The sequence below is a fragment of the Haliotis cracherodii genome, unplaced genomic scaffold (genome assembly GCF_022045235.1).
Source record: "Haliotis cracherodii isolate W230 unplaced genomic scaffold, xgHalCrac1.p SCAF_5, whole genome shotgun sequence".
Classification (NCBI taxonomy): domain Eukaryota; kingdom Metazoa; phylum Mollusca; class Gastropoda; order Lepetellida; family Haliotidae; genus Haliotis; species Haliotis cracherodii.
This window is the reverse complement of record NW_027266308.1, coordinates 63,377,501-63,394,091: the sequence shown is the minus strand read 5'-3', so window position 1 is coordinate 63,394,091 and position 16,591 is coordinate 63,377,501. Positions and strand designations below refer to the sequence as shown.

Here is a 16,591-nt window from a genome sequence, read left to right as displayed (position 1 = left end):
TTGTGATTTCTTTAGCTCGTTCTTCGTTGACAGGACGTTTTGTGAAATCCGCCAACATGGTCTGGTTGTCTTATTACATGCCTTTTTCGGCTTAGAGGCAGATAAAGCTGATTTTCCATCTGTATCAATCAAGACAGACGCATGATGACGTGTCAAATGTGTACTTAAATTTGTCGTATTCCCGGAATAGTTCATGCGTGTTTTACAGTGATGCACACTACTTTCTCATAGCATCTCGCCTGCCGTCTTTGGTGTCTGCGTTTTTATAGTAGACAGGAAACTTAAAGTGCCCCCACACAGAACTTTTATACTTTGTTGACGGAGCATCAGCATACTCGTCTGAGAACTCAATGTTTTGACTGTTTTCCATGGCAGCAGGGACGGAAAGTTAGCCACATGTGAAATTGTGAATGTTACTACTATCGCAGCTATGATTGGCTGATCTAATAGCGAGTGGCCAATGAACTTGCAGCTTACAAAATGTCTTTGGCTGTAAAGTAAGGCTGGCCAACGCTATCAGGCCGGTCTCGCATTTCCATTACACATATAGCCTAACAGTTTATTTTAATGTTAATATTGATGTGGAAATTGATTTGAATCGATACAGATACTGATTAGAATCAATACAGAAATATTTATGAATCGATACACTAACTACTGTATTGTTTATTGCATCGTCAGAGAAAATATCGGGATGTATCGATGTATTGGCGTATGGTGACACCCCTAGCGTTTACGAGTATTGGCATCAGATATGCCCAGAACAATTCTGTCCATAGTAAGAGAGTCTCTAAGGCAATTACAAAAGTTGCAAGTTTTCACAAGCTGCTTAATAGCTGCTACATAAGTATCAACATTCTCACTTGGTTGCTGAGATCTAGTATTAAACTTGTATCTTTCAAAAGTCTCATTGCCTTCACCAAGAATGTGTGAATCAATCTTCTCAATAATTTTCTTTACAGAGTCGGTTTCTGGAGGATCACATGAGTTGTAGATTTGTAGTCCTTCTACTCCCATGGTAGAAATTAAGTAAGATCTGAAGATTTTCATATTACAAGTTTCATCACTCTTACTGGTGATAACACAGTAATGACCACACATTTGTTTCCATAATGTCCGTTTTTTAACAGGATCATCCCCTAATTTCAGAGGTTCAGGCGGTCTAATATGACTCCCATCATTGACAGTAGTCGCCATGTTTTGACTAGACTGGGCTTCTGTAGATTCGTCAGATGACATTGTCAAATGTCAGAGTTAGAATTCATGTGATTGACTTGAATTTAAAAGTTTCAAGTAAGATAAAGATAACATATACAGTTTATGTCAATAATCCAGTCAGATTCAATCAGTATTTACCATTTGATCCTTGATTATACAACACACTCGATCCACGTGTTTTTTTTTACACACGTTAAAACGCCGGTGTGAATTTGAGTTAATTCGACACAGAGAGTAAATTGTCAATGAAAAGTAGGGTTAAACACAAACCACACAGTGAGTAAGATAGTTCTTTTCCGCTGCCACCATGTTTCAATAGCTTGTAGGGGTGTAAAGCCCAAATCAAAGCAAGAGAGTGAGAGAGCTAGGTTCGGCAGTCAGCCATTTACTAACGGAAGTGCATAGTACAGTATAATCCGGACAGGCCATGGCTCCATGCAGGGCACCGTTAACCGGGCCGTGGCAGATATTGTAACAACATAAACATATTGTGGTTGGCATCTCTTGTTAAAACAACCGTAACGGTAAACAGTGATATGAACATGATTAAGATTTTAACAGGACAAACATTGGTACAATCTTTTAATCATGAAGGGGGCCGGTCGGGTAGCCTAGTGGTTTCAGCATTCGCTCGTCACGCCGAAGACCCGGGTTCGATTCCCGACATGTGTGAAGCCCATTTCTGGTGTCCCCGACCATGATTTTGCTGGAATATTGCTAAAAGCGGCGTAAAACCATACTCACTCACTCACTTTATTCATGAAGACCTGGGTAGTATGTAATTCTATAATTCACCAATGCATGGTAACTTTCCAAACATGGAACACATGTAATCATTGCAGCTCTTGCAAATGAAGATTGTCTGATGCCTTCTTGCAGGTCTATTTGAGCAAACTACACAATCATTGCACGACACCTAACCTTTTGGGGTCATTTCTTGTGTCTTGCCAGGGAAATGGCGAGCTGTGAGTCTGGCAGGACGCTCCAGGTTGGCTGCAGGACGCCCAGGTCTTCCACTTCCAAGTCGCTCATATCCCTCCAGGAACTTGGTTGCAATAACCAATCTAAATTTCTCTGAATTGACGCTCTTACCTGGGTTTGCAGCTTTGAAGACAAGTGCATTGTTGAAAGAGAGTTCCATGAGGTACAAAAATACCTTTCCCCACCACTTACAACACCTTTGGAGCACCATGTAATACTGCAGCTGCTTGTCTGCCAGGTCCACGCCTCCCATGGTGTGACTGTATAACTGAACCGCTTTTGGTTTTCTTACCTCCCTGAAGCAGTTTGGTGCAGACCTTGATCTTACTGGTCTAATACAAGAACTATTGTGAACACTGGTCAAAAAGTTTACTTTCCTTTTATCTGTCCATGTGATATACAGGAATTCATTATCACGAAATAAATGTGGAGCATCACCAGCCTTGGGTCGGGCATCCTTGACAGGCTGCGGTACATCCAGTCAATAGGATAATCATCTGCATCACCTTCAATGTCCTCTTTCTGTGTGTCACAGAGAAACTCCTTCAGCACAGGTGAAGGGATAAAATATTTTGAAGATAACTTGCACAACATGTTGTTCTACATTTTGTCCTTCTTCATCTTTTTCTTGCACGCGGGGCATTTAACAAATGGACTTCCAGTGTCTTTAGCGCTTTCAGATTCGTGACAGGAGAGACAGGCTTTCGTAAAATGGGTGGTGACTAAATTGACCTCCCCAATCACTAGAAGCTTTTGTGCGATCACAACATCTTCCTGGTTGATGTTTACAATGTCTTCAACGACAAACCAAGATGATGAGGGCGTGGTCATCAAGTACTTCCTCCCCATATACTCCGGGGCGCCAAGGGAGGTGAACTTGTAGCTTGTGTCCAATTGAATTTTCTCTATGTTGTCATTCCAGAGCTTGAGATCAATGGATCCACTTCCATCTGCTATTTTGACTAGTGTTTTCTTATTCCACACAAGAACTTGTTGAACTTCTTCCATGCACTCTGTGATTTTTGCTGTGACGTTTACCTGAAAACATTTTACAGTAGATTAAAAAAAGACAATATACTCAGATTTAACAAACTCATGTAATTTGTCATTAGGGTTTCTTTAAGTTTGTCACATATATGGAGTGATGAGGCACACAACTGAGGAAGTTCAACCTTTTTCCTCGTCTCGACCTCAAATGATCTCACGAGTAGGTAGAAATTGTTACAGGGGATTTTCAGACCTCCTCTGCTCATTTTATGTGTCCACTTGTTAAATTTCTCAATATACTCCCTCTTTAAACTTTCATCAGAAGATGCAAACAATTCTGCCATGTGTATGTCTATGTTTGTACCAAAGATCACCTTCTTCTTCATTGTAGCACGGGTTGCGAGCGGTACCTTTGATCTTACCCGTGCTGTATCATGGTAGTAAGAGCACGGTTTGTTAAAGATCATTACCATTGGCTGATGCCAAGATCAGCAAGCCCTGCCTACTGGCTTGAGAAATTTCAAACTTACAACAATGTTTCTTTAGTGTTGTACACAGTGTTCAAGAGTAATAACGTAAATAAACAACAAAAAACAATAGAAATGTTTATAACTTAATTAAAAGATTACAATGTAACTGTCAAACATAAAAACAACTGGGCACAGAACGCATTTTGTTAAATTCGGAAAATTAATAGTTGACATTTCTAATGTGCCTTTGAAAATTCCAAAGTTTACACTTGATTTAACAATTAGATTAAAAGTTAAACGTTAACGTTAAAAGTTAACGTCATATTATACGTCACTAAATTTTACACAAACTCGCGCAATTTTGGAATGACTGTCGCAACCCGTGCTACAAGTCACTTACAACACACCCACCAACTCGTTGTTTGGGCAGTAAGAGCACAGTTTGGCTTGGCATTTGACTGACAGACAAAAGGATCACCTCGGGGCTCCGCCCCTCGGTCCTTTTGTCTGTCAATCAAATGCCAAGCCAAACCATGCTCTTACTGCCCAAACAACTCGTCTTGGTGTGTTGTAACTATAACAAACAGCGTGCAAAATGTAGCCTGATACATAAAACAACACTGCTTGGTCATTGTCACTGATTGTGGATGCTGTTTGTTCCGAATCTTTCTTTTGTGCTTCTGAGATATATTTAAGACTATTTCGCATGATGCGGTCCATAAGACATTGGGCAAATGTCGTTCAGAGGGGTCGTGTCAACCGCACTAAAAATAGATGCCAGATGCTCTGCTGAGTCGGCAGAATCTTCAGGTCTATAATAAATTTGGTTTTCAATTTCAGACACTTTACTATGTAGTGAAGTGAGCCTGTCCACCTGTTGTTGATGCATATCAACTGACCTGCGGGCCCTTTTCCTTGTCTTCTTTACAGATGATGTTGCTGCTTCTACAGAAAATATATATTTTCATTCACAATAAACAAAATAGTCATGTATTTATTTTGCAAATGATCACTGACTTAATATAGATAATCCAAAGCTTGACTAAGAAAAGAGGCAACATGCTGACAAAATGGCTATAATACTCCCCGCGACCTTAGCTGATGTTTAAAATACATGAACTCATTATACACTAGTGAAATTATGCATATAGATACTTTATAAGTGAGTGAGTTAGTGAGTTTATGCTTTACATCACATCGGCAATATACCAGCCATATCATGACAGATACTTTATAAGGACGAGTACATATAGTACATATGTATAATTACCATTTACCTGCATTTTCTTCTTCATCTTCTTCGGGGCCTTCATTTGTTGTTTTCATTCCTGAATCCAGTGTAGCTTGTGGCTTCATGTCAGGGAAACTGTGAAATATTTCCTCTGTTTCCAGATCAGTATCATCCTCGGATGCTGGAGATTCTCCAGAGATGTTGTTTTTCCTCTTTCTCCTTGAGAATTCCCCCGTCATTGCCTTCACCTTCAGGCAACATTGCTCTGCTGTAAAATTGTATCCAAATGATGATTTTAATTCATTAAAAAGTTTAGTCCATTTATTTTTAGGGGCTTTTTGAAACTCTTTTCCTTTCGAAATAGCTCCAGAAGGAACTTTCAGTTGCATCAGTCCATGAGGTCATTGGTGAAACTGAAACAACATATATATGACTAACAGCTTTAGAAATTGGCACTAGTCCTGTAGTCCTTACTAAACTGCCCAATAGTAAAGGTATCCTAAGGACTAGTAGAAATTGGCCAATTTTAAGGATTTTGCTATATGTTATCATTATAAGGACTAGTGGACAAAAACTGTTAGTTTCTAACCCTGACTAATCACATTAATAATATTCCCCATCTAAGTTTGTGTCAGAAACTAACATTCTATTTAATAGCTGTTTATCAGCATGATCGACCATAAGGACTTCATTGATTATATTAATATATATCTCTCGGCATGTTGTGGCACTTGCTAAAACTGTTGTTATTGCTCTTCACAAAGCTGTTTTAATTACGCATGCGGAATCATCAGTAAGGTACACATCAATCAACTGGAATACTGTTAAAAGCGGTGTTAAACCAAACTCACTCACTCACCCACTTTACATTTAGGAGTGCAACTGTCACACCTTCATTTTCTAGTTCAATATTGCCATCGCACAACCCAGCTTCAATGTCATCCATTTTTACTCCACCTTTGTCATCACTGATATTTTCCTTTGGTATAACATTGTTGCAGATCTTTTTATGTTAAGTTTATATTTTTGTTTGTGCAGTGATCAACATAGCCTTTCACCTATTATTAACATTGATGTCTACACAACAGAAAAATATATTTGTCACCTGCGTAAGGTTTTTCCCTTAATTTCCAGTTGTCATTTATCATTCAGAACCGTCTGTGAATGATCACATTTCTTCTCTGTACCAAGTTACTATTTTCCATCCCAGAATGCAATATTTTTTCTACAGAGCATGCTCAGTACTACAGATGTGACGTCATTTTGTTTTTCTATATTAACAAGAGCCTCAATGTCGTTCAGCTGTTTCCATTGTTCTCTCAGCTGTCATTACGACCCTCCATCCATCCCCATCTCCACCAAGGGGCTGGCTCGGAAGGGGCTTTGCAAGTCAATCATTCTGTAAACTATCATTATATGGCTTGCGGCCCCCAAAGTATTTTCATTTTCACTCTACCCGCAGGGTATCACCCTTTCTACTGGTTTTCATTTTACTCATACCTGCAGGGTATCACCCTTTCTACTGGTTTTCATTTTACTCATACCCGAAGGGTATCACCCTTTCTACTGGTTTTCATTTTACTCATACCCGCAGGGTATCACCCTTTCTACTGGTTTTCATTTTACTCATACCCGAAGGGTATCACCCTTTCTACTGGTTTTCATTTTACTCATACCCGCAGGGTATCACCCTTTCTACTGGTTTTCATTTTACTCATACCCGAAGGGTATCACCCTTTCTACTGGTTTTCATTTTACTCATACCCGCAGGGTATCACCCTTTCTACTGGTTTTCATTTTACTCATACCCGCAGGGTATCATACTTTCTACTGATCCACAGGGTCTCTAAATTACATCGCCTGCAGGGCAACCTTTTTTATCTGGTATAACCTTTTTGAAACTACCCGCAGGGTTCTAAATCGTTTTCACATATATTTAAAATTTACTTATTCAACCTACAGGGCTTACCCGCAGGGTAAATTACCTTTCCAACACCAAGTCACCCCCGAATCTTATGCCATGTCTAGTACATAATAAACATTTGATCGTACTCAAATGTTTTTCTTGTGCCTGCACAAATCACAAAATAACGTTTGCTAAAATGTATTTCTTCAGTCTTTCCTTCCTCTGCAATTCGATGTCTACCTGCCTGTGTAGCATGAGGGTCTCTGGTGTCTATTTGCAACTGGTTGGCAAATGTTACCATCTTTGTTTCAAACGCAGTAAATAGTTTTTATTCATATTTATAGATTTTACAGTGAGAATCCCCTTACGCCAAATTTTGTTATGTATGTAACTATATATTATCTTGAATATGTCTCACGTATTAAATCATTGTTGCAAGTTTTGTGTTGAATTGTCATTATAAATTGTATAATGAGTGTGGCCTATGCTTGTAGACCCTGTCACTGTATCGCTTCTTCAACCACACCCTACATCAGTACCCACAAAAACAAACGCTTTTGGTCAATGGCCATCATGACCCACATTGTAATTTGCTTCATCTGTGAAATGTTAAAAGGTACATTGGTACTAGTCCTGCACCTTGACTGTGGAATTTATATTTTTTAGGTATTTTCTTTTTTACTAAAAGCCTAGGCAAGTCTAGATCAAACTAACCAAGTGAAAAACAGCAGAAGAAGAAAGGTTCTTTGAAAAAATATATTTATTATTTTAAAGACATGTTTTCATTGACTAAGTGAGTGAGTATGGTTAAACGCCGCTTTTAGCAATATTCCAGCAATATCACGGCAGGGGACACCAGAAATGGGCTTCACACATTGTACCCATGTGGGAAATCGAACTCAGGTCTTCTGCATGACGAGCGAACGCTTTAACCACTTGGCTACCCGACTGCCCCTCATTGACTAAGTGTTAGTCTACATATATATGTACATGACTTCATAATGCCAATAACACACAGAACAAGCTGTATATCCAAAATTCTTCTGTATCCATCAAGGCATATGTGCCATATTTTGCACAATGGCCCGGGCTGTCACATCTCCCATCACCTCCCAAAACAAGTGGTTTCCCACCAACATTTGCCAACAAGCTGGACTGATGTTCATTCCATACTTTCAGACAAGATGGTACTGCATAGCATCGCTGTATGTTGATGAAAGTATCCATGTTAAAAATTGGAATTTTCATGAATATGAACATTCTCAATACTTTGCGGCACATCCCCCTCTCCAAAGAATACTGCTGGCACACAGAAGATTGCCCCTGGGCATTGTCCCTTGCATTGACTGGCTGTTCCATCCTGTATTGTGCCCCATCAAGCATTCAGTCTCAACACTTATCATAACGCCTTGTTGTTGCATCAGCTTTACTTGACAGGCCATGCCACAAAATGAACTTGAACTTGACCGATGTGAGCAAAACTGAAATGGTTCATGTTTCAGAGACGAGAAACTGTCTTCCATTCTGTGGATTTGATGACATGTAGAGCAAATGATCAGTTTCAATATCAGTATCACAGTCGGTGTCACTTTCACTTTCATCCTACTCTGATTATTCAGTAGGCATGTACTCCTCGTCACTAGCTGAAACTCTGTCCTCACAGGCAGGGTCCTCCTCCACTGCTTGGCTTGTGACACTGCACATCTCATGCTGATCAGGTGAAACTCGTGATACAGATGCACATTCAGATGAAAATAGTTGTAGTGATGGCAGTGAGTGAATGAGTATGGTTTTACGCCACTTTTAGCAATATTCCAGCAATATCGTCGGGGGACACCAGAGTAGGCTTCACACATTGTACCCATGTCGAGAATCGAACCCAGGTCCTAGGCGTGACGAGGGAACGCTTTAACCACTAGGCTATCCGACCGCCCTGATGGCAATGATACAAGCTCACATTAGACTTCTTTAGAGATGGTAGTGACTGACTTGCACTGGCAAGGAGTTGTTACTTGAATGTAGTGACTGACTTGCACTGGCAAGGAGTTGTTAATTGAATGTAGTGACTGACTTGCACTGGCAAGGAGTTGTTACTTGAATCTAGTGACTGACTTGCACTGGCAAGGAGTTGTTACTTGAATCCTCCGAGTACGTTGTCATGTAACTTGCTGTTGTGAAATAGTCTGAGTTTTCTTGGTCTCAAAACGTGACAAAACGTTCTAAGATGAAGTTAAACTGACAGATTCTCCAACTTGTATTTGTGTTTCATTTCCCTCAGTTGATGTGGAATCATGTTCATGAAAATATTCTTGTTCCTTCTTGTCTAATTCATCATGTTCATCCCTGTCTCTGACGGATTTGTTTTGGTTGGTTGCTCATCTTTGAGGATATCTCTCAGGATCTGTGAAAAACAGAAAATATAAAAAAGACATTATAAAAATCACTGATAACCTATTATCACTACTGAGTAATAATTATAGCATAGCGTAAACATAATAAGGGCATTTTTAAAACTTATATTGTGTCTCTGCAAAGTCACCAATTTTGTTAAACTTCCATATTTTAAAAATAGCCGACAAAATTTATCAGCTATTTTATTGGTCAGCAAAATATGATGCATAGACATTGTATGATACAATGTCCTCATCTACCACCAGGAAAGGCTGCTGTCACTGAGTGTGATACCTGGCTCACTGCAGGACTGGGCCCATTGCACACAGCAATCTTAGCACTAAGTGTAATATTCTCACGCTTTGGGAATGATTTGTAGCACTTGAACTAGCCCTAGGCTGTTGCTGCCTCCGACGAATAAATAATGGAGAACGACATTCTGTGTTCCATCTTGTATTTATTGCCATACATACACGGGTGGTACATCCGGTAAAACAGGGGGTCCCGACGGCTAGGTCGCCAAGGGAGATTACTCTAATATGTTATACACCATCACAGCCGCTAGTGGCATAATGCAGTATGATAACAGTACATCCCTTTTCTTATAAAAAAAATTGGACACAGTAACAGTAACTGAACTACAGAGCACAGAAAACGACTACAAAGAGTAGACACATGATATTGATAATATTCAATTACTTCAATGATGCTCAACACTGCAAACTTGAATTACAACTAATAACTTGTCAATTCTTGACTGTAAATTGTAACTAATATTGTGAAGTGGCCTGCATAGCCTATCAGAATGACACTGATACAAACTAACTGTGTTTGACTGTTGTAAAGTCTTACTAACATCTTGAGCTAAAACTGGTAAAAACTACACTGAGGCAATAACCTTGGGTTTGACAACCCGACCCGAACGAGTGATATAATGATTGTTGGCATTGTCAATAACTTTCTGGGGACTGTGTGTTCGTGATGGGATTTGTGATGTTACAGGGTCATCAGAGGGTTTGACCTCAGCTGTATCACGAGTACAGGTAACGGCTCTGTCAGTCTGTGGAACACGTGGTATCTCACTACTTGTGACATCAATGTTCATTTCAGGTATGTCATGCTTTTCACGTGTCTTTAGTAGGTGACGTCGGTTGCGACGATATTCCGCTCCATCGCCAGTGCGAACAGTGTAAGACCTGGAATTGTGCTGCTTTGTGACTACTGCAGGTGTCCACAAGTTACTGTGTTGTCGTACACGAATTGCTTCTCCTGTTTTAAGGGGCAACAGGGGCTTGGCAGCAGTATCGTAGTAGTGCTTTTGTTTCCTCCGACTTGCTTGTAGTACTTTCTGGTACTGAGGATGATCAACAGATCCAGGCAAAAGTTGATGTTGGGTACAAGGTAATATGGATCGTAATCGTCGACCCATGAGTAGCTGAGAGGGTGATAGATTTGCCTCCATTGGGGTATTACGGTACTCTAGAATACCAATGTGTGGATCTCTGCCATCTGTCTTTGCCTTGGAAAAAATGCGCTTGATTGTTTGGACAGTTTTCTCGGCAAGACCATTTGACTGTGGGTAACGAGGGCTCGATGTCTCATGCACAAAGTCCCATTTTTCTGCAAACTGAGCAAAGTCTTGTGAGGAGTACTAGGGGCCATTGTCAGATATCACCTCATTCGGTATCCCATGTCTCGCAAATACATCTTTGAGAGCATTGATAACAGTGGTACTTTTGGTGCTGGGTAATTTGCAAACTTCAAAGTACCTGCTATAATAGTCGACAACGACCACAAAATCATGGGTGTCCCATAAGAAGAGGTCTGTGGCCACGGTCTGCCAAGGACGACTGGGAATGTCATGTGATATGAGGGGTTCCTTGGGGTTAGAGTTTCTTCTCTCTAGGCACACAGAACAGTTGAGTACAAGACTTGTGATATCATTCGACATTTTGGGCCAAAACAAAATGTCACGAGCACGTCGGAGACACTTTTCAACTCCCATGTGACCAGTGTGAATTTTGTCAAGCATACTTGTCCTCAGTGACTTGGGTATTACAATTTTCTGCCCCTTGAATATGATGCCATCCATGAAGGCAAGTTGGTCCCTGAAGTTCCAGAATTCAAGTATTGTCCCTGGGCATAGCTTCCTATGTTCAGGCCAACCATCTATGATAGTTTGTTGGAGCAAGGAGAACTGAGGGTCAGCTTCTGTGGCTCGTCTAATATCCTCCATCCTCTTATCACTGACAGGAACATTTGATACTATCATATGGACATGCGCGTCCATACCTTCTGAAAGGTGCGGGTAGGTATCAGGCACTGACTTGCGTGAAAGTGTATCAGCTACGACTATTTCCTTCCCAGGTCTGTGTTCAACTGTGAGGTCATACTTTTGTAGCTGCAACATCATACGCTGTAACCGAGCAGGGGCGACAGCAAGAGGCTTCTTCATGATAGAGATGAGAGGTTTATGATCGGACTCGACTTTCACATGCCGACCATAAACATACTGGTGGAAACGCTTACAGCCGAACAGGATAGCAAACATTTCCTTTTCGATCTGTGCATAATTGACCTCCGTGGTGGTCAATGACTTAGATGCATAAGTGACAGGCTTCCCATCCTGTAAGAGAGCGGCACCAAGACCATACTTGGATGCATCATCTTGGAGTGTTAGATCCTTGTCTGGGTCATAGTAGGCAAGAACTTGCCCAGGTGTCTGTGTGATGATATCCTTGATTCTCTGAAACGCTGTGGACTGAGGATGATCCCACACAAACTCAACGTCTTTGGGAAGGAGCTGTCGCAGAGGGCTGGTGATCTCGGACAGATTAGGAGCAAATTTGGCTAAATAATTCACCATTCCAAGAATTGTTTCCAATTCAGAGCGGTCATGTGGTGGATTCATTGAACATATAGCAGAGACCTTAGCTGGGTCCGGTCTGAGGCCTTCAGCACTCAAGATGTGTCCAAAGTATTGGATCTCTGTGACACCAACTTCAAGCTTCTCTTCGTTAAGCTTAATACCTTTGTCACGGGAGCGGGAAAGCATGTTCCGCAGGTTGTGATCATGCTCCTTGGGAGTACTTCCATACACCAGAACGTCATCAACTATGGCTGCAACGCCATCTAGTCCCTCATAGCTCTCATCAATCCTTCGCTGAAATTCATCTTGTGCTGAACGTATCCCAAAGGGTAGTCTAAGAAATCTGTAACGTCCATTCGGGGTGTTGAACGTTGTAAGAAATGAAGATTCCTCAGCCAGTCTGATGGCCCAATATCCAGATCGAGCATCGAGTTTAGTGAAATAACGAGCCTTAGAGAGGCTTGGAAGGATGTCTTCAAGTGTTTTCATTGGGTAGTGTGGACGCTGTATAGCACGATTCAGGTCCAATGGATCCAAGCATATGCGCAGTTTCTTTGAGTGTGGCTTTTCAACGATTACTAAAGAGTTGACCCATTCAGTTGGTTCATCAACCTTTGTGATAATGTTTGACTTTTCCATTCGATCAAGTTCGTCTTTGAGTCTCTCACGAAGTGCGACTGGAACTTTTCGTGGTGGGTGAACTACAGGGATAGCACTCGGATCGATGTGTATCGTACATTCACCTGGAAAGAGCCCAATGCCCTCAAACACATCGGCATATTCTGCAAGAATGATGCTCTTCTCAAGAGGTTTTCCAGATTTCTCCGTCGACCCACAAGTATCAACCGCACAGGTAAGTTGGATAAGCTCCAATTCAAGGCATGTTTTGAGACTGAGTACAGGGTTTGATTCCGTCTCTACAACGTAATACTCAGCTGTGAATTCACGATCATCAATCTGACAAGGTAAGCTACATGTACCGTGAGTTTGAAGATGTGTACCGCCATACGCCATCAACTGTTTGGGCGGTTTACTGAGTACAGTTGTAGTGCCAATTTTGGGGAATAATCCAGCTGGTATGATATTTACCTGAGACCCTGTATCTAATTTGAATTCCACTGGTATGCCCTTAATTCCTACCTTCACAGTAACAAAAGCCTGGTTAGTATCCTCAGTTTTGGAGTGGACACTGTCAACATCACTAGATGTATCCACGCTATCAATTAAGTCTATGAGAAAGTCTGAGTCCCCTGAATCAAAGTGTTCATCTGTCACAACCTCATTGACTTTCACTGAGCGACACACAATCTTGAAATGATTCCACTTTCCACAATTGTCACATTTTCTACCTTTGGCAGGACACGGTTCACGCTTAGAATGTGATCTACCACAGTTTCTACACTGACTATGTGTTTTGTCATCACTGTTTGATGATCTTCTATTTGGTGTGTTGTGGGGTTTTACAGGTTGTGATTTCTGTCGGGAGTAATGATACTTTTTGTGTCGATGGGAATTATCACTGGCTGAAACTGTATGTACCTCAGGGTTGGCCATTGTTTTCAACTGTTCCTGAGAGTATTCCAAACTTTGTCCCATTTGAATTGCTTTCTCGAGTGTCAATTTCTCCCCTTCATTTATCAATTTTGCACGAAGTTTAGTAGATGATGTGCCGAACACTATGCGGTCCCTCACCATTTCATCAGATGTATTAAATGCACAATCTGTAGCTAGCAGCTTTAATCTAGTCACAAACTGATCAAAGTGAGATGACCCCTGAACTTCGTTATTGAATTTGTACCTTGCGAAAACAGGATTCAACTTTGGCTGGACGTATGCTGCGTAGCGAGTGTAGTAAGTTTGAAGTAACTTTTTGTCATCATCAGAAATGCCTGTCCATGTATTGTAAACATCTCTACCTTTTTCTCCCACCCAAAGTAGGAGGTATGAGCACTTCGATTCTTCCGACTTTTCCGCCAACGGTCCGTCGAATATCAGTTGCACGTGCTGTTTAAAACGCCGCCACGCATCAGGCAGGTTTGATGCTTCCCAGTCCATAGATGGGGTGGGGATTCCGGAAAGATCCATGACTCTGACACCATGTAATATTCTCACGCTTTGGGAATGATTTGTAGCACTTGAACTAGCCCTAGGCTGTTGCTGCCTCCGACGAATAAATAATGGAGAACGACATTCTGTGTTCCATCTTGTATTTATTGCCATACATACACGGGTGGTACATCCGGTAAAACAGGGGGTCCCGACGGCTAGGTCGCCAAGGGAGATTACTCTAATATGTTATACACCATCACAGCCGCTAGTGGCATAATGCAGTATGATAACAGTACACTAAGATGATCGTAACTCCCATACTTTAACATAGGCTTACAATAGTTGAAGCGCTAAGATCGGTTTGTGCAAGCGGGCCCAGGTCCACATCAAGTTTAGCTAGCTCAAATTGGGACTTTGCTGGCTCAGATTTAACAATATAAACCTCCCCAAGCAATCCTTCGAGGAGCGTGTTTGGCTTGGCGCAGTCAATGGTTGGTTGAGTTGGTTCGGTTTCATCAGTGTTAGATTCAGTGGGAGCAGACGTATTCTCCGACTGTTTTCTCTTGTTCCTCTTGGTGTAGGTCAGGCAAATTTGGCAATGGTGGATCTTTGTCGTGTGTATTGAGGGTAATGAATTATTCTTAGTGCAGTACAGTGTTGATATTGTGTAGCAAGGTCACATACCCCATGACAATCTCAACAAGTAAGATGGGGGTCGAGTGGGGAAAACAGGCAATGGCAGTCTGTGCAGAAGGTTGGTGACCACTCCATACATCGTTTTTCTTGGTAGCTTCAGTACGTGTAAAAAAAGCAAAGTATTCTCTGTTCAGGTAACGTCTTAACATCAGGCGATAGAATTGAGAATGAGGGTGCTGGATATGTCAGGTGATCAGATCGCTGGGGTCGTGCTGCACGGAATTGCAGTGATGCATGATCCATGATCGCAGTGGTGATTTGGTGATGTATGGGATGTGTTGGGGTGAGTGGTATTTTGTAGGCTGGAAACTTTGTTCTAGTACGTTTCCACACCAGGATCGAAGAATAAGAAGAAATGCACAGTATGAGATATGATAATATTAAGATACAAATTATTAGAAAATTTACAAATTTGTCGAGATATCAGACTGCAAATTCAGATTCAGTTCCCCCTCATGTGGTTAATGTCAGCTACTGCAGTAGCATTGTCATTCTAAGTCTTTCATGTTGATCTGACGTCACATTCATGAAACATTTAATGCCCTAAATGATTCAAGATTATTGATGTTGCTCCGAAACTCTTGAGTGACCATCTGCCACCTGTTTGCTGATGTTTCAAATCCAACACTGCACCCCAACCTGCTCCTGAAGTATCAGTGGTGAGTGTTATTGAAGGCGAACGTCTGGATATTGGAGCGCCATAACAATTGTTTGTGACTTCTCCAGAATTTTTGTACTTTCTTCTTTGTCAGAGATATAGTCATTATTCTTAGGTTCCAAAATAAAACCAAGAAAAATGATTTTTTATAGTTAATCAAGAAACCAAGTTGCTTGAGTATATTACCAAAAGTCTCAGATTTTCTCAACATGATTTTTAAGTGAATCATCAATGTAAGCCACCAACAAGTATCCAATACTTCTCAATCACTGAAAGCTGTTTTCAGTGGTTATGTGCCCCTCCCCAAAAGGGAGGAGAGACAATTTTTGGGGCTCAGTTCCCATCCTATTCCGAACCATATCTTGAAAAATAGTTTGTTTTTCAATAACCCCATATCTTGGCCCTAAAGTTGTTTCCAAAGAGGAAATCCCTGACAGGCATGACATGGGCACACAGGGCTTTATGTTCTGGTTGTAAGTCCTGTTTTATTGCATCTCAGCGTTTGATACTAATTTCCTAATGAGCAGAAGCAACAAGTGTCATGCCATCTGCAACATCTGAAATACCCTGAGCAAATGTACCTGCCATTTCAGGAGCGTTGCTTGGTTGCCTGCTCAGGTCATATAACGTGTTCACTGCCAATGCCCATGGCAGATGAACCTGTGGCAATAAATGTCTTAAAGCTTCTGGGATCTTGCGTCTCATGCCTTGCTATCCCCATCCATAATTTGCCATATCACTGAATTCACCTGTGGTTGTTTCAACTTGTTGATATTTGAGGGACATAGATGTTTATCGAACAAAATATGGCTGTCTATGGTCAAGCAGTTTGTTTACTCTGTAATACCTCTCGTGAACTTATGATAGGCACTGAAAGCATGTAGCACGGCAACTTGGTAAGCTAACTTGAGGTGGGCATCCCTAAAGAAAAAGCCTTGCAAAGGTTTCGTTCTACACTGCAGAACAATATTTATTATATATAGAATATATAGAAAGGTGCCAAATAGCCAGCTCTGTTGTCCACAAAACTAAAAATACATTCTTTTTTGATTTCTATTGTTTTCTGCATGAAATATATTGCAACACATCCTTTGAATATTGTAGTAACAACTTTGCTTTGTAGCCTATAATTACG

At 41.1% G+C, this 16,591-nt stretch overlaps 1 pseudogene; it reads right to left on the bottom strand.

Moving 5' to 3' along the window:
* Nucleotides 1–2,568: 2,568 nt before the first annotated feature.
* Nucleotides 2,569–5,126, bottom strand: LOC139443818 (uncharacterized; annotated as a pseudogene).
* Between the last annotated feature and the right edge of the window lie 11,465 nt (nucleotides 5,127–16,591).